Source organism: Trachypithecus francoisi, unplaced genomic scaffold (genome assembly GCF_009764315.1).
Source record: "Trachypithecus francoisi isolate TF-2019V2 unplaced genomic scaffold, Tfra_2.0 Lachesis_group5, whole genome shotgun sequence".
In the NCBI taxonomy this organism is placed as follows: domain Eukaryota; kingdom Metazoa; phylum Chordata; class Mammalia; order Primates; family Cercopithecidae; genus Trachypithecus; species Trachypithecus francoisi.
Window position 1 is genome coordinate 100,258,610 of NW_022681470.1, and position 23,592 is coordinate 100,282,201.

General features: G+C 43.1%; 1 long non-coding RNA gene across 1 annotated transcript; it reads left to right on the forward strand.

Annotated features, from left to right (window-relative positions):
• The first annotated feature begins 2,758 nt into the window (after positions 1 to 2,758).
• Positions 2,759 to 6,651, forward strand: LOC117075536. The gene is made up of 3 exons (XR_004434038.1): positions 2,759 to 3,126; positions 4,873 to 5,026; positions 6,109 to 6,651. It is a non-coding gene; the product is annotated as an uncharacterized LOC117075536 (long non-coding RNA).
• Positions 6,652 to 23,592: the final 16,941 nt, after the last annotated feature.

The following is a 23,592-nucleotide window of genomic DNA, read 5'->3' on the forward strand; positions in this document are numbered from 1 at the left end:
AGAACTAAGCTTACTGCCATCTTGAGGCAAAGGTAACTGGTCTTTTGGGAGTTGAACCAATGACCTGGACCTCATTGGCACAATGCTTTAGCTGACACAGACTAGTCCATCATCTACTTTTTGTTATCTAAAGAAGGGGTGCACTGGACACGAATAACAGAAGCCATAGGTAATTCAACTCAACGAAAAGCTAATGAGGGGCATAGAGTAAGCCAGGCCTTGTGTTACACAGCAGGGTACTCTGAAAAGACCTTCATATTTGGCATCAGAGATCCTGGGTTTGAATCACAGCTCTGCCGTTTGTTGGTCTTAGGTGTGATCTTAGGTGAGTCACTTGACTGCTAGATGTCTCAGTTTTCTCATAGGTGGGATTTTATTGAGGATCAGATGAGATACAATATGTGAAAGCACTTTTAAACAGTTGAGTGTGAGATATTATTAGTTTTTACGTAAAGAAGAACAGGACCCGATCTCTATCTTTAAGACTCTTACCTTTTGTCTGAGTCTGATTGGGTTAGACTTCTTCCAGAGAGAAAATTTCCTTGAGGAATAAGCTCAGGTCTCCAGTCCACTTGAGCAGAAGGGAACCTTCTTGTGGGAAGAAGTCGTCTTCCCTCCATGTGGTCCAACTTCGCCATCAGGGAGGAGGCTGCTGGTGTCCATCCATCTGAGCAGGTGGTAGCTGAATGCCAGAGGTAAGGGCACACAGCCTGGAATATGTATTCATGGATTACAGAGAATTCACAGATCTCTCTGGGTAGACCCCCAAGGTATATAGGTAGATATTTTGGAGTAAATTGTTCTAGACAAATGGTTTAAAAATCAAATTTTCCAGGCTGGGCACGGTGGCTCACGCCTGTAATCCCAGCACTTTGGGAGGCCAAGGTGGGTGGATCACAAGGTCAGGAGATCGAGACCATCCTGGCTAACACAGTGAAACCCTGTCTCTACTAAAAATGCAAAAAATTAGACTGTCGTGGTGGTGGGCGCCTGTAGTCCCAGCTAGTGGGGAGGCTGAGGCAGGGGAATGGCGTGAACCCGGGAGGCGGAGCTTGCAGTGAGCTGAGATCACGCCACTCCACTCCAGCCTTGGGGACAGAGTGAGACTCCGTTTCAAAACAAAACAAAACAAACAAAAAATTAATTTTTTAAAAATCAAATTTTCCCATAATTGACAGAAACCTTCTCCCCATAAGTCCCACTCAATTTGAGAAGATGTGTACATTCTGACCAGTAACCAGTCAGACCTCAACTAATTAAGTTGTAGAAATATTAATGGCCGTGCTCATGTTTGTCTAGAACTTAATGAAGCACATGAGCTGAGAAACTAGAGTTACCCAAGTTTGGAAATCTTATAAAGTGATTAGTGTTTAGGAAAGGTGGAAGAAAATTGAGAGACTTTAAAAAAAAAATCAAGATTGGGAATATTAGAGAATCGAATCTACTAGAAAAATCATTCAGCCGGGAATAAATGAGAAATAGGTGGTTGAAAAAGTTCTATCATTTCTTTCTTTGGCATGTATTGAGTGTGATGTGGTAGGACATTTTCTAGCGGCTGGGGTATGTAGTAGATCCCCGCTGTCTGGCGGAGCACCCATCCCCCAGCTACTAAGGACTCACACTTGCACCCTTCTCTGGAGCCCTGCAGCAGGGAAGCACTCCCCACAGCGATGCCTGGATGCCTGGGAGGTTATGCTACCTTCATCCCCTCACCACACACACATACACACACACACACTCTAGGGGCAGCTTGCAGCCAATGTCCGGTTGTTAGGGATGGGAATAAAAGCGCAGTCCCCTTGTCTCAAGTGGGCTGACTCTGTGATGTCATTCAAGCTCCAAAGCGCCCCCTGGAATCAGGCTGAGGCTAGACCCACAGCTTGATTGATCTCTCCAGCCCTATCCAGTTTCCCTCACTCATATGAATTTCACCCTCAGTAAATCACTTGAGTAAGAATTCTCATCTCAGGGTCTGCTTCTAAGGAACCCAAGTTAAGACAACAGGCAATGTTGAATAAATCAAAAGTAGTCTCCCTCTGGGAGCTTGTACTGGGGGAGGATACGGACAAATACATAAGCATTTATAATGTAGAGTCACAATGGTAGCTTCAGAAGATACACGGTGCTCTGGGAACAGCAATAGGCACAGAGTGTTTCTTAGAGTTGAACATTTCTGAGCTGAGAACTGAAGTATAACTAGGAGCTGGCTGGGTAAAGCCAATAAATTGGCTATATTTATTGGGGAAATAAAGAATTTCTCAAGCAGAGGAAAAATAAGATATTGAGGATGAAAGGAAAATACTGTAATATATGCCCCCCATATCATAAATGGTTCAGTATGACTGAAGCCAAGGGTGAGAGTAGCAAGAAAAGACACCAGACACAGATTATGAAGGGCGTAGTGAGATATTAACACATTTCTATTGTATCCCTGGGCAAAGGAAAAATAATGAAGAATTTTAAGTGAACGATACATGATAATGAGAGGTGAAGCCAGCTGGACATTTCTGGGTGGAGTGGGGGACTTGGAGAACTTTTCTGTCTAGCTAGAGGATTGTAAACACACCAAACAGTGCTCTGCATCTAGCTAAAAGATTGTAAATGCACTCTGTAAAAATGGACCAATCAGCACTCTGTAAAATGAACCAATCAGCTCTCTGTAAAATGGACCAATCAGCAGGATGTGGGCGGGGACAAATAAGGGAATAAAAGCTGCGCCCCCCCCAACCCCCCCGCACCCAGCCAGCCAGCAGCGGCAACCTGCTGGGGGTCGTTTCCGGGTGGAAGCCTTGTTTTTTCGCTCTCCATAGTAAATCTTGCTCACTCTTCGCGTCCGAATGAGGTCTACGAACGCTAACACTCACCGCCAGGCTCTGTGGCTTCATTCCTGAAGTCAGCGAGACCACGAACCCACTGGGAGGAACAAACAACTCCGGATTCGCCCCTCTAAGAGCTATAACACTCACTGCGAGGGTATGTGGCTTCATTCCTCGAGTCAGTGAGACCACGTACCCACTGGAAGGAAGAAACTCCGGACACATCTGAACGTCTGAAGGAACAAACTCCGGACACACTATCTTTAAGAACTGTAACAGAACCCGCCAGAAGGAGTAAATTCCGGACACAGTAAGATCACTATTTCTTAAAAATCCCTGGGCTGTAGAATGGGAAGAAAAGACTTAGAAGGCAAAGCTGATAGTAGGGATACAACATTAGTTAATATTTCAGTTGTAATATTACAGTTAAGGGCTGGAGTATTGGCATTGGAGAGAAAGGGACTAAATTCTCAGCTCCAACACTTACCAGCTTAGGTAAATTATTTATTCTCTTTAAACTTCAGTTTCCTTAATGATAAAATGGGGCTACAGTAATAACCAGAGCAGATATGCACATTGAAGGATCTAATGTTCCAAGTTGGCACCTTGGAAGCACCATCAAAATGATCTGTTATTATCCATGTGATCTTAACCTGGGCAACAGTCGTGGAAATGGAAAGACATAGATCATTGGTGCTGTGGCACACACGTGTAGCTCCAGCTCCTCAGGAGGCTGAGACAGGGGGATCACTTAAATCTAGTGTGGACAACATAGCAAGACTCCATCTCTAAAAAAAGTGTAGCTGGATTCAAAAATAGTAGGAGGTGGAATTAAAGGGTTGGATATGGAAGTGGAAATGAAAGAAAGTAAGGTGTCAAGGATTTCTGGCTTGGGCAGCAGGTAGATTGCAGCATCTTTCCTTGAGATAGGACTTTAGGAGAAGGTGAAGATTCTGAATGGAAGCTATAGAACTGGATGTGCTGCTTTTGAAGAGCCTATGAGCTACCCAAAGTGGAATTGTCTGGAAAGTAGTTGTACATGAGAGGCTAAAATTGAGGAGAGAGATCTGAGTAGAACATACATAGGTAGGGTAGAGGAGAGAACTCAGACAGTGTGTACTGAGAATAGAGAAGAGGACGAGTCTTGGCACTGGACCTGGGAGACAAAGGTGAGAAGACAAGACTCCCACTCTCAGGGAATTCAGTCTGGTGGGGGAAGCAGATAATTAAACAGATCATTAGAATACAGTGGAATACATCCCATACGTTTAGTTTTGGACCAAAGCTGTGGGGTGGATCCCAGCAGTTGAAGGAACTGAAGCTAGAACAAGGACTTTAAAGGTCAGAGCTAAAATTGGAGATAGTCAACAGGGTGGGGATGGGGCAAGGAAGGAAAGGGTGGAACAACTTGGAAAAGATTTTGAATGCTCTTAAGCCAGAGACAAAGTAATTGACTGCAACATCGCAGCATTAGGAAGAGTGTTAGTGCTCTTGGATTCCATGCTTCTCAGACTGTGCGTCATGGAATCCTCAGAATTCTGAGGGGCCCCTATGATTAGAGGCCACCATAGTGGAGGAGTTGAAACCAAGCAGACACCCTACTAAACCAGAGTTATTATCTTGTTTCGCACATTAAAACTGTGTGCAAGCTTTCTTTTGAAAAAAAGAAAAGTTGTTGTGCCTGAAAAGAAATTGAAAGCTACCAGCTTAAGGTAAATCAATGTACAGATAAAGAATATGAGGCCCAGAGAAGCTAAGTCAACATGCTTAAAATCAAATCATACAGCTAATTAGGGATCAAGTTGGGCCTAGAACCTAAATTTTTGATTCTCAGGCTGGTGTTCTTTCTTGCTATATCTGAGACCTTGTACTTCTAATTTGCGTAGTCCACATTCATTTGTATCTTCAGATTTTTCTGAGCTGTAGTAAAAGAGGTGTGTATTTCAAACATCATGGGAACAAAACGTGGGAGGGATCTTACAGAGCAGCAATTAAAATCATTGCTGGCATATGATCTTTCACAATAAAATTTTCCCCTTCCTTTTGATTCCTCTAGGCAATAGCACAAAGTTAAACCAGGAAGTCCTTCTGCCTTGCTAGGGATCCAGGCTTGCCTTCCTGTCGAGGTATCCCATTTGATCAGTTGACCTAAGTTTGAACAAACACTGCCACCTGATGCATGAAAACTCTACTGTGACCTACGTTAAAAGGTAATTTTCAAAAAAAAAAAAAAAGATAGAATCATGACTCATACAGATTGAACATGAACATATGTTAGAGATTTTGTATAACTCAATCAATGAAAGAACTAGGCAGATATTATGACTAACTGGCTCAAAAGAGAATACAAAGAACATGTATAGATCAAGAATATTGAAATGAATGCACAAAAAAAGGGCAAAACTGACTTTTTCCACAGAGGGAGTGGGAGTCAATTGAACCTCTACCAGAGGGACAAAACTTGAATGTTTACAGACAACAATTATTTTGCAATGCTATCAGCTAGTTACAGTTTACAAAGTTGTGAAATAGCTCCCATAGAATCCAAATCAGATAAAAGATAGCAGAAGGGTGTGCGATGGACAACACATAGCTTTCCAAAGATGTGCAGACATTTTCCTTACAACTATTGGAAAAGCAGAAGTATCATTTACAACAAAACATGGGCATCCCAGGTTCCTTTTTCTGTTTTATATACATGCAAAAATATAGAAGTGTGTATGTGTATATGCATTTGCATATACTTTCTAATATAAAAATTTCACAAAAAAGTAACCCTGAATTCATGCAATGTACCCTGATACTTTTTATTCTATTCTTTTGTTAATGCTGGTATCCACACAAATTAATTTCGTGACGCCTTAACGGATTACTACCCACGAATGGGTCAAGAAATCACGTTTGTAAACAGGGGACTAGATCAGTGCTCCTCAAACTGTCTGTTGTGAAGCACCAGTTTTTAAATACTTGACAGTTTTCAGTCCTTCACATACTGACCGATGCTTTCATAAAACACAATAAAAATAAATTATTAGGAAAATGAAGTGAAAAAAACTCCCATAGACTTACGCAATGCAAGCTCAACTTTTTATTGTTAGATTTAACAGACATAAAATTGGATGCTGGGGCAAGGTCAAATTCCTATTTAAAGGTTTCCAAATGCTTATTCTATTTCTATGCTTCATTTCTGCACACTGGAACAGTGATGGATTCCACTGGTCCTTGGACCACACTTTGAGTAGCACTGACTAAGTGACTACCTCTGACAGTACAGTGATTTTTTGTTTTCCAGGAACTGACACTCCTTCAGGCTACCTTAGTCACTGGGGGCTTGTTGCAGCATACCTGTGGCAATGAGAGAGAGGTACATCACAGGAGCATCTGGCAGCAGTGGCCTCCCGGTGAGTGAAATGTTACATGGCCCCTGGAAGGATCTAACACTGAGGTGGCCCTTCATCTCCGTGCTGTTCACTGCGAGCATGCCTCGGCTGCTCTTCTGTGTTCTTCCTGATACTCCTCATGATACTGACTGATTGTTTTTTGGAATTTCCCAGTTCACATTCCCAAGAGAATCCACTGCCCTATTTAATCATCACTTCTGTTGCTGCAGAACTTTGTGCAGTACTGGGGTTGCTTGCTGCCTTAATGTCGGGGGTTGGCCAGGCATCCAGTCATAGGGCAGAGTAGGCTCTTGTGGTATAGAAATGGCCACTCTCCTTCAAGGAACATCAGGTCCTCTTCCTCAGTACAGCAGGGAATGGTGAGGAAGAGGCTAGTTTTCCTTTGAAGAGGATTTTGAGAAAAGGTTGGACCATCTAAAATACATTTTACAATTCTCTATTCCCAAACCCTGAATAATCCTTGGAGGTCACTCACTGTGCAGGAGGCTGAAGAAGGGTAACACTGACACAACTGCAGACACAGACCCTTCTGGCTCCACCTCTATCCTACCCTAGAACTAAAGAGAGACTCTGGAGAACTTATTCATACCCAATGGGGTACTTCTGCATTTCTCTAAAGTCAGGAGACACTTTCCGTTTGTGAACATTTATACTTCTGAAGACATTTGCAGATCTTCAAACTGTTGGTTAAACAATAGTTTATACTGTACCCCTAGAATTCAGAAACACGTAACTTCAAACGAATGATGACTTGGCTGGGCGCCGTGGCTCACACCTGTAATCCCTGCACTTTGGGAGGCCGAGGCAGGCGGATCACCTGAGGTCAGGAGTTTGAGATCAGCCTGCCCAACATGGCGAAACTCCGCCTCTATTAAACATACAAAAAATTAGCCAGGCATGGTGGCGGGCGCCTGTAATCCTAGCTACTGGGGAGGCTGAGGCAGGAGAATCACTTGAACCCGGGAGGTGGAGCTTGCAGTGAGCCGAGATCGTGCCACTGCACTACAGCCTGGGCGACAAGAGTGAAACTCCGTCTCAAAAAAAAAATGACAAACTCAATGAAACACATAGAACAATCAAGGTGTACTGAGATGTAGACAGTAGCAGTGAACAATTCTCTACCCAAAGCTGAAGGAGAGTCATTGCCCACCATAAGTCAATCCAAATCTGAGAAAATTACAACTTAACCCCTTTACTTTAAGGGTTGCCCATGAATAGTCACAGCTAGTTATGTCAAATCCTTGAATGCTGGAGTCTGTGTTTACATCTCTACCCATATCCTTTCATTTATTTCATTTCATACCAAAATGAACAGGCCTATTACATGATGTTTAGATTTTCTAGGCTTGTCCACATCTCCCATATATAAGATGTAATGTGTATAAAGTGCTTAATACAATGTCTGCTGCATAGTAAGCACTCCATAAATGTTAACTCTGACATACATATATGTTAAACTTATACTAGCTAGATTGCTTGAGTTATTTTTTGTGTATGTGGCTGTATTGATGTCTGCTTAGGTAATAGCCATCTTCATTATTCAGTATGATTCTGGTTTCCTGTGAAGTTTAGTGAGGTGTGGTTTTTCTGTGATGTTCTCCTCCACTAGTTTTCAAGCTCATCTTGGAAGGTCTTTTACAACCTCAATAACGCCCTGCAGTTATTAGTAGCAAGAATGCTCTGTACACTGTGGGCACCTGGCACATGCTGCTGACTGACTGACTGATTGATTTACTATGCCTCCCCCTTGCCCATTATAAGCTTTCATCACTGCAAATGCAAGAACCTTCTTTGCTACATCTCCTGCCATCCAGAACAGTCCTCGTAGATCTCCCTGTCTCATTGACTCACCATCTCATTTCACCCTTTCTTCCTTTTTCTGGACCTTCTAACTTTTTCTCCCCAGATTATCATTTTTTCACTCAGCGTGCACACATTATCTAGTTTTGGAAAATACTCCCTATTTGCTCCTATATCTTAATTTGGCTGTCCTCATTTCTATGCTGCCTACTAGTATACATGAGACAATAGCTCAAAAAACAACTTGTAAAAAATGAAAAACTCCATGCAGACTTTCAGGGAAATTAAAAACATACTTTAGACCAGGAGCTGAATCTATGGGTAAGAAAGCTTCCTTAGCTGTGTTCTCTATGAAGCTGTGATTGGGTGAATGTTTTTAAAGGAACTCTCTGAATATGAAAGGGGGTTGGGGTGGGATGAAGCCTTGGCCATCTGGATGAGAAAGATTCAGATGCTGAAACAGATCTCTGGAGTTAATGAATTTCACAGTCCTTTGCCCTTACTTTGCTTGTCTTAGTCTAGAAACAGACACCTGGTGTGAGCTTGTTAAATGGCAGGAATAAGTAAGGAGTGAAAAAGAGGTAAAGCAAACTTCTTTGCAAACTGCTCTCCTTGTGAAACTAAGCAGGTAGCTGTATGAGTGACGGTAACTCACACAGCCTCTTGGTTTTGTGTTGAACATAGCACCAAAGTTCACACGCATTTACACACCTATAGTTTTTTTCTCTTTTTTGTAAATCAGGTCTGGCCTAATTACAGGATTTCATTGTATTTTTATACATATAATAATCTAGTTTCCCCTGTAAATGATTTATTTACAGTTCAATTAAACAGCCAAGGAGAACCGAATGTTAAAATAAACATGTTTTTAAATGAGATACAATGTGTATAATTAGACAGAACACATACCCCTATCTTAGTGTTTGATTTGCATGATAATACAAAATAGGTCATTTGAGGCTATGCCAAATATCAGGGATTAGATGACCTTTAAGTTCCTGCCAAGCTGGAGAGTCTATGATTTTGTGATCTGAATGAAAAATGAAAAATTTAGTGCGTCATCCAAATGTTTACAAGAATCCAGCTGTTTGATGTCAGGTAGACAAAACACCTAGACAACTGACAGAGATGCTTCATTTTCATCCAGATGTTTTTGCATTGCATTGATTTAGCCTGACACATAGCAAAGTTAAGTCACTTACTCAAGATTTGTGACAAAACCTTCTGAATATACTGGCAATAAAATTGTTGAGAGATTTGCCTTTTTAGTATCAGTGGCACGAATGTTTTGCTACTGCCCCATTGACAGCTTCTGAATCCATAAGATTTGAAAATAGTCAATTCAGTTCTCTCCGTTCTCCAGCTCTGTGCTCTCCTCACTGTCTCCATCCCCCACACCCCCAAAGGCCTGTGTTAACCTGAGCTCTGACCCATGACAAAGTGGTCTCCTCGATCACAGGGCTGTGTATGTGGCCTTTGTCATGGAAGCTGCTTCTGTTCACAGTGATCACTGTGTCTTGGGGACATTGCTATCTGGGCCAAATGCTGGCCAAATCAGAATTTCCGGTCATCCTAAAGGTTGATTGCAGTAGGCCGTCATAGCCACCATTCATCCTCCCATTATCATCGTCAATAATACCACTCATCTAGGTTTGGCTGTGATTCAGGGACCTGCCTGAGGTGACTGATGCTGATCAAAAATCATTTTTTTTTTTTTTGAGATGGAGTCTCACTCTGTCACCCAGCCTGGGGTGTAGTGGCATGATCTCGGCTCACTGCAAGCTCTGCCTCCCAGGTTCGCGCCATTCTCCTGCCTCAGCCTCCCGACTAGCTGGGACTACAGGCACCCGCCACCACGCCCATCTAATTTTTTGTATTTTTAGTAGAGACGGGGTTTCACCGTGTTAGCCAGTATGGTCTCGATCTCCTGACCTCGTGATCCGCCGGCCTTGGCCTCCCAAAGTGCTGGGATTATAGGCATGAGCCACCGCACCCGGCCCTGACCAAAAGTCTTATCCACACACCCGTCAATTTAAACACTGTCCTTGAGTTTGCAGCTGTAGCCACACTATATGGAGAGCCCTGTGTGGTTTTCACATCAGTGTCTTTGATTCAGCTTCTTATGGTTGCCTTGACTCCCAGTGAATCCCCCAGTGCCTGATTGCTGCCCATCCCAGGCCCATCTGGTAACCTTCATGCTCCGAATGTTGCAAACTTGACCACTTGGTTTGAAATTGTGCTTCAAAGGCATCTTCCTCTGCGATCCTTCCTGGTTTCTTTTCCCCCAGCACCCTGCAGCCTCATTTTCTTTACCACTGCCTCCCTCTGGCTCTCTGCACAGGCCCGGTTGCTGCCAGTCAAGCCCTGCCTAAATCTGGATAGTATGGCCTTGGGTGCCCAGAGGGCTTTTGCTCAACTAAATCCCCTATGCGACCTTGAGCGAATCCCAACACTTCCCTGGGCCCCACTGTCCTAATCTTAACATGAGAATGTTGGACTAAATCAGGTCTGAGGTCCCCTCCAGTTCTAAAATTATATTATCTCTCTAATACTGTGAGACTGGCTGCCTTCCAAGGTGCCACTGCTCATCATTCTATCTAGTTGTTATGCAAGGATTTCAGGAGGAGGAAAAAAATAAGGCTCCAAGAGTAATACCTTGAAAAATTATCAAATGTGTCTGCTACCTTTCTCATCTTCATGAGCCCCTTGTTTTTCTTCTGTGTTGAATTTAAAACTCAGAGACTTAAACTCACACATTATGACAGTTCTGTCACTTCCTTAAATTACGCAGTAAAAACACACAAAGGTGCAGGTAAGTTTAGCACCTTGAGTGTTTTAGAAGCAATGCTGTGCTGGGCCGAGGATGGGGGTGTGTGGTAGAAAGAGGTGCTGCACCAGAAGCCAGAAGGGAAGGAGAGCCTTTAAGGGAGAGAGATGTTAAGGGCCTGAGGAAAGGGAAAGTGCCTGAGCTCAGGGACTGTAAGGGAGGACTGTTCACCTTGAATGTTCAATCAGCACTTTCTCTGGAATTTAGATATGTTAATTCCACATGAACTTATTGCCTAAAAAAAGAAAATAAAGTTAGCTTATAAACAGTCCTTGGATGCTTCCAGTGTTTAGATTTTTTAGATGAACAATCTCCTATAGTATTAAGAGCTTGTCCTTCTCTGGCAAGCATGGTCCAGGGCAGATCATGTTGAGTGCTTTCCTCTAACATATTTATATTGGTTACATCAGGTTAATGAACACCCAAGGCACTTTTCAAGAAGTCACAAAGGGGGTGAGTCTAAGGAGCAGGTGTTGAAGTAGAAAAGAAGGCCCGTCTACACACACTCTTTATGTGAATGAACCAGAGGTTTTTGCTGTTGCAATTGTGGTTGATTTTATAATTTGAAACCACTAACTGATACAGTGATTGACTTTCCAAAACATACCCCTGGTGGTGATTTAAAAAGCTACTCAGATTATCCCCGATTTGGGCCTCTAAACTCAGGGATGGTTCTGGATAAGCAACCCTGTTTCCAAGTGTGTCTTAGGTGATGCTGGTTGAGAATGGGACATCTATTCTCTGGGAGCCAGCCAGAAAAGTTACCCTGCTTTTGGAGAGATGGGCTGTCACTGAGAGAACAGTGCATCACCAGGGAGGATCAAATTCATGCTCCTCCTCCCACAACAAATCTTGTAGCTCCATAGATACTCCTTGTTTCTCCTTGTCTCCCTTTTCTCATACCCATGTCAACCTCCCTCACTCAGTAGTTGACTCATTGAGGGTTTGCTTTAAAAACCTATCAACATCTTAATCTTCTCCAAATCAGCTTCTCTATGGCCAGGAAAACCTTAGGTTAGGATGTCCATCTCTCATAAAGTTTCTGTAGCAAGTGAAAGCAAGAGGGTCCACTGGGGTGGTAGGGCAAGAGGCTAATTCTCAGTGCAAAGGTAGTCACTAAGTGTCTTGGCAGATTAGAGGGTAAAGTGAGTGGAGAGAATCAGCTTAAAGAACCAAATTGGATTGGACCAGAGCAGAGGTATAGGTATGGAAGAGTGGTTTTGGCAGTAGCTGCTGATTGAGCCAAGTTCAGCCTGGAACTGACAGATGATATGGAAGACAACTTACCTAAGTAGCTCCTGGATCAGAAAGGAGCCTCAAAGTGAGAGAATCTGGGGCGAATCTCAGCTGGAGTCCCCTGATGGGACTTTGATACATCAAGATCTCTTAGCTGTTGAGGAGATGGTAGGTCCAGAAAGAGGATGAGGAATCTGGAAAAGTGTGAGAGATCAACCATGCATAATTTTATCATTATGGAGTGTCTTCTAGAATTTTACAGTTTACAAGGTATAATCACACATATTATCTTGTAATTTCCACAGTTACCTAATAATACTGAGAAGTAGTTTTAGCTAACTCTATAATTCATTCATTTGTTCATCATATTTTGAGAGCCTTTTATGCACAAGGCACTGTGCTGGATACTCGAGATACTACAACGGACAAGACTATATCAACAGTTGAAAAGTAATTGCCATGTGATGGGATTATGTTTCGGTACGTAAGGGTAGCTGGGCACAGCCAGCAGGAAGACCTGAGATGGTGTAGGCAAGTATTTTCAAAAGACATGACATTTAAGATGAGACTGAATAGTAAGTAAAGATGAGCTAGGTGAGGGGCAAGGGATGGAAGCATGTTACAGCTAGAGGTACAATTTATTGAAGACCCAGACATGAGAAGATCAGAGAAAGTCAGAGAAAGCAAGCAAGTGAATTTGCCTTACTCTAGGAACCACACTGCGGTGATCACAGCTGGATGAAGAATGTCAGGGATGAATCAAAAGAAATGAAACTGGAAAGAGGAAGGAACCAAGTCTTGAAGGGTCTTGTAAGCCATGTTAAGAAGGATGAATGAGAGGTAAAGAAGATGACATTGAGCTTTCTCACTTGGACAGTTGGTGGATGGCTCATGTGACTTTACTGAGGTAGGAAGCCTGAGAGGAAAAGCAGGTTTTGAGGGAGAGATGACTAATGCAGTTTAAGACATGTCATGTTGGAAACATCATGTGTCACTGTCCAGTAAGTAGTTGAAGACAAAGATCTGGATCTCAGGAGAGGAGCATGGGCTGAAGATGGCAATATGGAACTATTGCCATGTGGTTGGTTATTAAAGACAAAGAAGTAGCTGAGATTGCCAGGGAGAGTAGACAGAGGAGAAACAGGCCCGGGATAGAGCTCCAAGGAACTTCAAAAGTAAAAAGAAGAGAAGAAGAACCCATAAAGGAGTTGAAGAAGCATGTTGTTCTGTTGAGAAAATATGTTCTGGCCATATGTCTCTGGGCAAGTTAGGTCACCTCTCTGAGCCATGGTCTTTTCATCTCTAACAGGGGCAATAATAGCACCTACCTTATGGAGCAGTACCTAAAGTTTATGGCAATTCTGGCACATAGTAAGCATCAGTTAAGGTTAGCTCATGTTTTAGTAAGAAGAATGATAATGAAAAAAAGCAGCAACTAGAGAAGTCAGAAGAACATGAGATGAAGGTGATGGCATGGGGGAATAGTGTTGAGACAAGGGAAAACTGGTCAATAAGGACAAATGGGCCAGGTGAAGTGGCTCACGCCTGTAATCTCAGCACTTTGGGAGACTGAGATGGGCGGATCATTTGAGCCCAGGAATTCAAGACCAGACTGGGCAACAAACTGAGACCTTGTCTCTGCAAAAAATAAATACATAAATAAACAAAGACAAATGTGCTGAGGTCAAAACAAAAAGGCTGAAAATAGTCTATTGGATTTGGCTGTAGGTAGGACATTGATGACCTTTGCAAAGGTATGACCTTTGCAAGACTTTTAGGAGCATGGTCTGAGATGAGGAAGACCTGGAGATAACAATTGTGGGAGAAGTGGATTTTCAGATGAGTTCAGTAGTTAGGCTGAGGTCATACAGCCAGTAAACTCCGTTGACACATAGTGACTCAAACTCAGATTGTCAGAAAATCTGGTTTTCTTTCCACCTATAGGACCCAAGGAAGATGATTTAACAAATACACATAACTCCATGACTTCTGCCTAGTTAACTGAGGAGAGGAAGGATTGAAAAAAATAAAAATAGAAAGAAAGGATGGGGTACGGGGAGATAGAAATATATAGCAAGGCACAGAATTTGTCAGGAAGGGTAATTAGGCAGACCCATTCCCAGGAAGGGGAGGAAGCTGAATATAAAATCAACAAATGTTTCTTGAATGCCTCTCACGTGTCAAGCATGTGGGGACTGCAGATGAAACAGAGACATAAGACACGACTCTTGCTTCCAGGAACAAGACATAAACATGAGAAAAATTTAAGTGCTGAACAGTTGTTTAAGGCAACAATGGAAGAGCTGCCACAAAGCAATATATGATTTATTGTCAAATGAATGGTAGCAAACAATGAATGAAAAAACTTCTTCAGAATTTGCCAAGGAAAGCTCACTCAGTTTCAGGTAGATGAACTGGGTCCCTCAGCAGCGCCAGGTACGGGGGCCCCTGGGAGTTGTGCCAAGAGATGGGGCTGCCCCTGCTAGTGGAGGGTAATAAGTCTTGTGGCGTGGGCCCAGAAAAGCTGGGTGACCCATAACTGGGCTATAGGATGAGAACACTGGTCTGCACCTGGCTCAGGGTGTGTGTGTGTGTGTGTGTGTGTGTGTGTATCAGAGACAAAAATTGGAGAAAGACACGTAGAAACAGATAGGTAAACACAGAGACATAGAAAAAGGGTAGATGATGAAAAATAGGGAAAGAATGCCTGGCACCTAGTGGCTCACTGGATAGATGAACAGACAATCCAAGGAGATTCAAAGCAAAGTGTATGAGAGAGGCTGAGCCACGTATTGGGAAATCTGAATCAGACTCAATCATGACTCTTTTTTTTTTTTTTTGAGGCGGAGTCTCGCTCTGTCGCCCGGACTGGAGTGCAGTGGCCAGATCTCAGCTCACTGCAAGCTCCGCCTCCCGGGTCGCCATTCTCCTGCCTCAGCCTCCCGAGTAGCTGGGACTACAGGCGCCCGCCACCTCGCCCTGCTAGTTTTTTTTTTTTTTTGTATTTTTAGTAGAGACGGGGTTTCACCGTGTTAGCCAGGATGGTCTCGATCTCCTGACCTCGTGATCCGCCCGTCTCGGCCTCCCAAAGTGCTGGGATTACAGGCTTGAGCCACCGCGCCCGGCCTAATTACTTGACATTTCTGGGTTTCCTTTTCTTTGCCAGATAGGAATAGCAACACCTACTTTGCCAGGCTGTTGTACCAGGCCTGAATGGAATACCATGTATATAAATTACCTGGTACACGGTCTGATCCGAAGTCCAGGCTCAATAAATGTCACTTGTCAGTGGCAGTTCAAGGTGCTTACAGATTGTCACCTTTCACTGAAGAAGTTTGAGATGCTTTATAAATATTAGCAGATGACGTCTCACAAGACACTGGAAAAGTGGAAAACAAATGTTATCATCCTTATTTTATGCATGGAGAAGCTTGGCGCTGAGAATCAGGGTTTTGCCAGAGGAATAAGCAATTCTGTGGGAGGATGGGGGAGGGAGGAGGATGAAGCAAAGCCTCAACAAAGATTCTCAAACATGGCCTGCCTTCCCTACCCGCCCTCCAGCCAGCCCTCCAGCCAGCCAGCCAGCAGGTGGTAGGGTCAGATTACATTTGCTCTCCCCTGCCGGGTCTCTAGCTCTGACTGGAGCTGGCTGGTGAGTTTGCAACGATGCAGTGTAACCCTGGGCATTATTTCTCAAAAAATCAGGCAGCATGAAAGAGGATGAGCTCTGATCAGAACCAGCACTGATTCCTTCTGAGAGCAGTCTACGAATCAGACTGTCTTTGGCAGCCTTTTCCCACCTCCTCCGTGACAACTTGATAATAGTCCGTCCTGGTGGAATTTTCTCCCCCAGGACATTCCTGCAACTGAGTTGCTTCGCCCTTTCAAAACACAAGCGAGCAGAGCCCAGAAACTGAAACAGCCTTCCGGTCTCATTAGTGGGCTATGTTTCTCTGTTGTTCTGATTTGTTATTGTGTTTCCTGGGTGTGAATATGATCACTTGTTAAAGGGGCCTATTTATACGACTCTTCTCTTTAATTCACCTCCATTTCTCAGCACCCGAGGAATAGAAGGAAATCAGTGCACTGTGCTAATGATCTCTGTGGCCCCGGTTGCTAGGTGTGAGGGTGGAGGCCCAGACCCTAAGGAGGCTTTCAATGTCTGAACCAGTGTCACTGTCGCCTCCTCCAACCCATCCTTCAGCGCACACACCAGGGAAGTACGTCGGTGTTATGGCTGACTTGAGTATGAGTTTGTGAGTCAGAAATCAGCTGCTGGAGAAGAGCAGGCGAATTAAGGTTGAATGGGGATTGCACGCCCATATAGACAATTAATGGTGCTTCAGAAAGGCCGACTAGGAGGTCTGGAATATAAAACAAGTGTGAGGCCTTGGAGGGTGCCTGGCACACAGTAGGTGCTCAGTAAGTGGCGGCTGAATTTGACAAAGTAGAACCAAAGCTATGGCAAGAATGCCAACAATGTGGCAGGGCACGGTGGCTCACGCCTGTAATCCCAGCACTTTGGGAGGCCGAGGCGGGCAGATCACGAAGTCGGGAGATGGAGACCGTCCTGGCTAACACAGTGAAACCCTGTCTCTACTAAAAAATACAAAAAATTAGCTTGGTGTGGTGGCAGACGCCTGTAGTCCCAGCTAGTTGGGAGGCTGTGGCAGAATAGCGTGAACCCGGAAGGTGGAGCTTGCAGTGGGCTGAGATGGCGCCACTGCACTTCAGCCGGGGCAATGGAGCAAGACTCCATCTCAAAAAAAAAAAAAAAAAAAAAGAATGCCAACAATACTAGGTTGTTAGACCTGAGGCTTGGAATACCGATTCATTCCAACTCACCCTTCGCCTTAGTTAAGTCCTTATTTCAGTAGGATAAGAATGTATGTAAAGGTCCAAAACATGTTTCTATTTACATTATAAAGCTCCACAAAGTAGGAAATAGGCAGCTTTCTTCCTCCTTTAGAACTCTATTCTTAATTTCTTATTAGGACAGTCTTCCCCTCTGTTTGGAAGCAAGCTCATTTCTTCTGGACCTGCCCTTGGAGGAGACAGAGAGCTCTAGTTCGCTGTTTTTTGTTTGTTTGTTTGTTTGTTTTTGTTTTTTGTTTTTTGTTTTTTTTTTTTTTTTTTTTTTGAGATGGAGTCTTGCTCTGTCACCAGGCTGTATTGCAGTGGTGCAGTCTCAGTTCACTTCAACCTCCGACTCCCTGGTTCAAGCGATTCTCTTGCCTCAGCCTCCTGAGTAGCTGTGATTATAGGCATGTGCCACCACGCCCAGCTAATTTTTGTATTTTTAGTAGAGACAGGGTTTCACCATGTTGGCCAGGATGGTCTCAATCTCCTGACCTCGTGATCTGCCCACCTTGGCCGCCCAAAGTGCTGGGATTACAGGCATGTGCCACTGCGCCCAGCCTCACTGACTTTTTTAGGGAGCCCTTTATGCACCAATCCATATAATGCCTCAACCCCCTTTCTCCACAATGCCTGATCTTATTTCCTTCCATGTTTATAAGTGATCTCATTAACCAAACGTTTACATCATCCTTTCGCCCCTGCCACAACTTCTTTCAAGGAGAAATCAGGCTGGATATGATGAGAAGATACCAATACTGGTGCAACCAATATTTCCTACTTGTCTGTCTCACTCACACCAATTCAGAATTAATAACCATGCCTAAATGAATAGTGCACTCACCATGTGCCAGGGCTATACGTATATTATCTCAATTTATCTTTCAGCAACTCTATGATGAAAGTGCTAATAGTATTCCTGAATTATACATAAGGAAAACAAGGCACAGAGAGATTGAATGACTTGCCCAAGGCCACAGTAAAGAGCCGCAGAGTCTGGACTTGAACTCGAAGTAGTCTGATGCCAGAACTCATGCTCCTGACAACCCTGCCATGGAACCAGGAAGTTTGTCATGCTTCCTCCTCTGTAGTCCCACTGGGGGTTCCATTATAAACACAGTGCTTACATTCTTTTCTGCTATATTGTACGGCGTCAATCTTTTTCCATGTCTGAAGATTTTATTTTTCCTTCACTAGTTATTCCCTTCATACATTCATTTTGTTCAGCATCTGTTTCCTCACCACCTACTGGGCATCGGTTCTATTGTGTACTAACTCTGTTGCAGTTCCAGCGACACTTTCCAAAGCCCTGGTGGCTTCAGTCTGCTTCTCACCTTTGCTCATCTCTTGTCCTTCCTTACCTTATTCCCATAGAAAATAAAGTTAAGAAGGATTTTCAAGGCTTGAAATTGAAAGAGCCTCAGAAGTTATCTACCAGCCCACTCACTTTACCCATAAAAACCCAAATCAACAGAGCTAACTGTGGCAGAGCCCTGTTCTAATTAAAGTTTGTTCTCTTTCCTCTACTCCTTGCTACCTCATTTTAGGATCAGTTACATAATAGATAATAAGTGTTATTTGGTCATGTGTAGCAATCTGTGAGTCAATTTTTAGTTTGTAAAATGGGAATAGTATTGATATTTATCCCTTAGGATTCTAGTGAGGTTTAAATGAGTAAATACATGTAAAGAGCTTAGATTGGTGCCTGAACTGATAAATGTTAGTGATGTGGCTTGACTCTGTGTCCCCACCCCAATCTCATCTTAGATTGTAATCTGAATTATAATCCCCAGGTGCAGAGGGAGGGACCTAGTGGGAGGCGATTGGATCATGGAGTTGATTTCCCCCATGCTGTTCTTGTGATAGTAAGTTAATTCTCATAAAATCTGATGGTTTTGTAAAAGGCGGTTTTCCCTTCTCTTCTCCCTCCTGCCGCCTTGTGAGGAAGGTGCCTGCCTCTCCTTCACCTTCTGCCATGATTGTAAGTTTGCCAAGGCTTCCCCAGTCATGTGGAACTCTGAGTCAATTAAACCTCCTTTCTTTATAAATTACCTGGGCGCAGGTGGTATTCTTTATAGCAGTGTGAAAACAGATGAATACAGTTAGTTTATTATTATATTTTATTCCACCTCAACATATTTCATTATTCATTTATAAGCCGATATTTCTAAATATTTGTGTTAAGACTTTTTGTCCTAGACATGGACTTTAAAAAAATGAACTTTTTTTCATCTTATGGTGCCATTAATGAGCTAATAGAAGATATAATTTTTAAAGGCAAGTGAAATCTTCCCAGCCCTGCTTCCCTACGTAGGGACTTTGGCAGAGTCAGGTCATGCATTTTCCTTTGCTTCCAAAATACCCGTTAGATCATAACTATTTCCCACTGTTACCCCTACTACACCGCAGGAAGCTTGAGGGTATAGCCTAGTTCTGTTCGTCTTTTTATTTTTTAGTTTTTTAACTCTTCAGCTAAGACAGAAGAAGAGGTGATTCATTGTATAGTTGTTGCACTCAGCCACAAGTGAACACAGAAATAGTCTGGGATGTTACAGGTCCAGGGCAGAGGACCAACATGGACAGTTTTTGTTATGAGCAAGGTGAGTCTCAGAGGTAGTCTCGGTGATCAGATGGCGATGAAGTTCTAGATCCATTGAGAGAAGCTCTAAACAGTAGCTTGCATTTCAACAACTTGTACCAGCATTTTCGGCCTCTACCATTCCATGTTTCTACTCCCATGGCCTCCACTGGTGCACAGACTAGTGATTTACTTGAACCTTTGCCTCATCTTTCTTTTGCGCTTCAGCCTGCACATTCACTTCTTCCTCCACTTGGCTCTCATGGCACAGAGGTTTCCAAGAAGATGGCGCTAAGGCTGAGACCTCATCTTTTTATTGTCAGTTCTAAGTATTCAGTAGCTGGCACACAGTAAATGTTCCACACTTATTTGTTGTTGAATAGTGAATGTAGCATCTTCAGATTTATGTTCTGCCCTCTCCTACCTACCTGCCCTTTTACCATAATCCCCAACTTCTTTCTACTATTGTATATATGTGTGTGTGTATATATGTATACATGAATATATATATTTTTTCTGGACTGAGTCTTCATTCTTAACTTTAATAAACCATTGAGTTTAAAACAAACATATAAACTCTCAAATGCAGCCAGACTGGTGGATTACAAAGAGACTATAAAAGGAAAGAATAAGCAAAAATTAGTCAGAAGTGCTCAATACTACATAGGGAGAAGGTACTTTGAGTATAGACACACAGTGCTAACTCTTTAAGTGGCTCTAAACCTACAGAGATGGGACAAAGGGGGCAATTGAGAGCTTGGGCTTTGTAGGTCGACAGACCTGGAGTTGAATGAGGGCACTGCCTTCTCTAGGCTTCTCCTTCACCACCAGTAAAATGAAAGAGATAACCAGTGCAGGACCAAGTGAGATCATTGTTGTCCAGTGTTTGCCACATTGAGAGGTCCCAATAAGAATTAACTATAGAGTGGGGCTATGAAGGGTCAGCATACACAATCATGTCACTGTAAATAATTACTATTTTATTTTTTCTTTTCCAATTGCAATACATTTTCATTATTTTTCTGACATTAACACCATATGGCACAGGCCAGTACAATGTTGAATAGAAATGATAACGTTCAGTATTTTTCCACTTAATATGATTAGTTTTAATTTGTTTGTGGATACTTATTATCAGAGTGACGACATTCCCTTGTATTCCTAGTGTGCTGTGAGTTTTTATCATAAGAGGGAGCAGTATTTTGTCATATCCATTTTATGCATTGATTGAAATGATCATACTGCTTTTCTCTTCATTCATCTTCACCCCAACAAGGAGAAATGGCTTCTTAAGAACATCCCATGCTCTTTATTTCAAATCTGTGATCGTAGAGCGTTTGCTTTCATGAGGGGAACTGACAACTAGGAGGAAGTGCCCCATTCCTCAACACCAACTCTGGGAACTGGTGGGAAATCTCTCCTTGTCTATGTGAATGTGTTTGCTTTCTGGTTTACCAATCATTTTTATAAGACATTTCTCACTTGAGACTTGAACTTGAACTGACCGAGTTCAGGAGGAGACCCTGGACCTGTGGTGACTTTCCCTCTCCCCTCCCTCCAAACACACACACAAAATGCGGCCACCTGGGGAGAATTTGTCAGAAACAGCCAAGCATCTCTCACCATGTAAAGAGCAACAGCAGTCATTTTCATCATGACCATCATCGTCATGATAGATTAATGGGGCACTTGTGCATTAAGGACAAATGTGAGTCATAAATATAAAAATAATAATTTAAAAGAAATAAGATCATTCATTTTAACTCTGTTATCCACTGTCCTTTGCTTTGCTGAAATTATACAACCAATCAAGCAGCAGACAGACACCCAATTGAATGTGATTACCAGAAACACTCCCTGCCTTTGCTTTGTGATTGGTTGAATGTCTCCTGAGGGCCAAGAGTTTTTTAAGCAACTGGTGCAAATGGATGCCTTTCTTAAATTAACCAGTTGATGAATGTCACGGCCATCAGGCTCCCCTCCAGTGTTGGGCCAGACAGTGCTTAAGCTGCATGCTTCCCTCACAGCCTCCAGGATGGTCTCAATCTCCTGACCTCGTGATCTGCCCACCTTGGCCTCCCAAAGTGCTGGGATTACAGGCATGAGCCACTGTGCCCAGCCTCACTGACTTCTTGACTAAGGGTAAGATGAATGGTCCAGGGGTTGGGTGGGCAACCAGTTCAAAAGTAACTGCAGAGTGCTCAGCCTTTGAGAACTGATATTTCTCTCTCTTGTGCATCCTTGGATCTATGTATGGCCTCTGCCATGTCCAAAATTTCTGGATGTTTGTTTAGAACTGAGGTCTTCTGAGGAGGAGTTTATATATGCGGTACAAAGACCCAGACTTGACCCTGGCTCAGGTGCTTATAAACTGTGGGAATGTGAGCATGTTATTACCCATTCTGAGTTTCACTTTCCTCAGCTATGTAAGGAGAAAGTAAGACCTGCTTCACATGAGCATTAAATGATACATAAAGCCTGTTTCATAGCCCCTGGAATATATCGGCTGCTCCGTAAATGGTAGGTAGATTATTATTATTATCCTTACTACTATTATGGAAGGAACCAAGAAGGTCAGCTGAATCCAGATATCACAGAGCATAAATGCTGTTACCAGAGAGTTATTTGTTTGGGTTCTTCTCTTAGTGGATCTCCTTTTAAAAAACAGATATGGATTTTGAATGTACTGAGGTGTTAGTAACATACATTAGTAATCCATCTAAGTACTTTCTTCTTGAATTGAAAGAGGCAAGGGGTTATCAGACTACATTTCCTTTCATCGTGATTTTGCCCAAGGTTAGACCCATGCCCAAAGGCCACTAAGCTGAGTTTAGTAACTGTGAGTTGCTCTAGTTAGCATTGGGAATGGAACCTACACTCGCAAATGCTTTATAGTCCTGGTTGTTTCTGTCCTGACAGAGTACAGGGGTGGGACCAGGAGGCTGGGCTGGTCCTAGCTCTGTCACTGTCCATGTGGCTTTGGCCAGGGTCTCTCTTTGGATGTCAGTCTCTTCATCTGCAGAATGGGAGGGTTGCATTTTATTGGTGATTCCCAAGTGGTGAACAGGGAAACAGCCCTTTGACAAACACCAGGAGTGAGGAAGAAAAGGGGTTAGGAGAGCAGACAGAGAAGAGCCAGATTACAGTTGCTGAAGGGGAAAGGGCAGGGGTAGAAAATCTGTTTGAGAAGAGTAATTCCTGCTTCCCAAAGGACCAGCACTTGGGAAACCAGACTAAATATCTCTGAGGCCATGGGAATGTACAGCCCACTTCGGGGTAGGCAAAACTGTATATGTAACCTAAAGAGGGAAGGATTTACATAAGGCTAAACAACCACCCAGAAGGGAATTAGATTTCAAAGCCTCTGAGTTCTGGCTCACTGCTTAGCCATATGCTGCACCTGTTTCCCTTTTTCTTTTTACTAGCATGGGCTCTCCCTCTAACACCTACTGACCATTAATTAATGGCCAACAAATCAGTTGACATACTGTACTAAGTACTTATTGTTCACAGTCTAAGAATTTATGCAATAAATTGTATTTTTCTTAGGGTTTGTTAGCATATCCAAAGGCCAGTTGTTGAGCCTGGCAAGGTGATATTTTAAGTATCTGCTTAAAATTCTATCCACAAGGTTCTGTTGCCTAGAAAATTCTTAATGAGAAGAGTTAAGCAAGCAGTTGATCAATGCAGGCACAGTTTTAGGAACACTAATGGACATCATCTGGTTGGTGGACTAATTAGTTAGGGCAGGTAGGTCCACCTAAGACTCTCCTCGATTTATTCCTTTGGCTCTTGACTCTTGCCATGCTGTAATTATGAAGCGCTTTGAGCGTCTCCTCAGTCCGATTCCTCTACGTGTTACTCTGTGATGTGAGAGCAGGAGTCATGGAATTAGAAAACCTGGTTCTTGTGCTCACTTGCTGCCTACCTGCTGTGCAATATTGTATACTCTCTCTGAGCCTCAGCTGCCTCATCTGCAAAACAGGCAACAACTATACCCTTCCAGACTGGTGGTGACGATCAACCAAGGTCACCGGCAGAAAGAAACATATTGCAAACTGTATGGCTCTGTGAAAC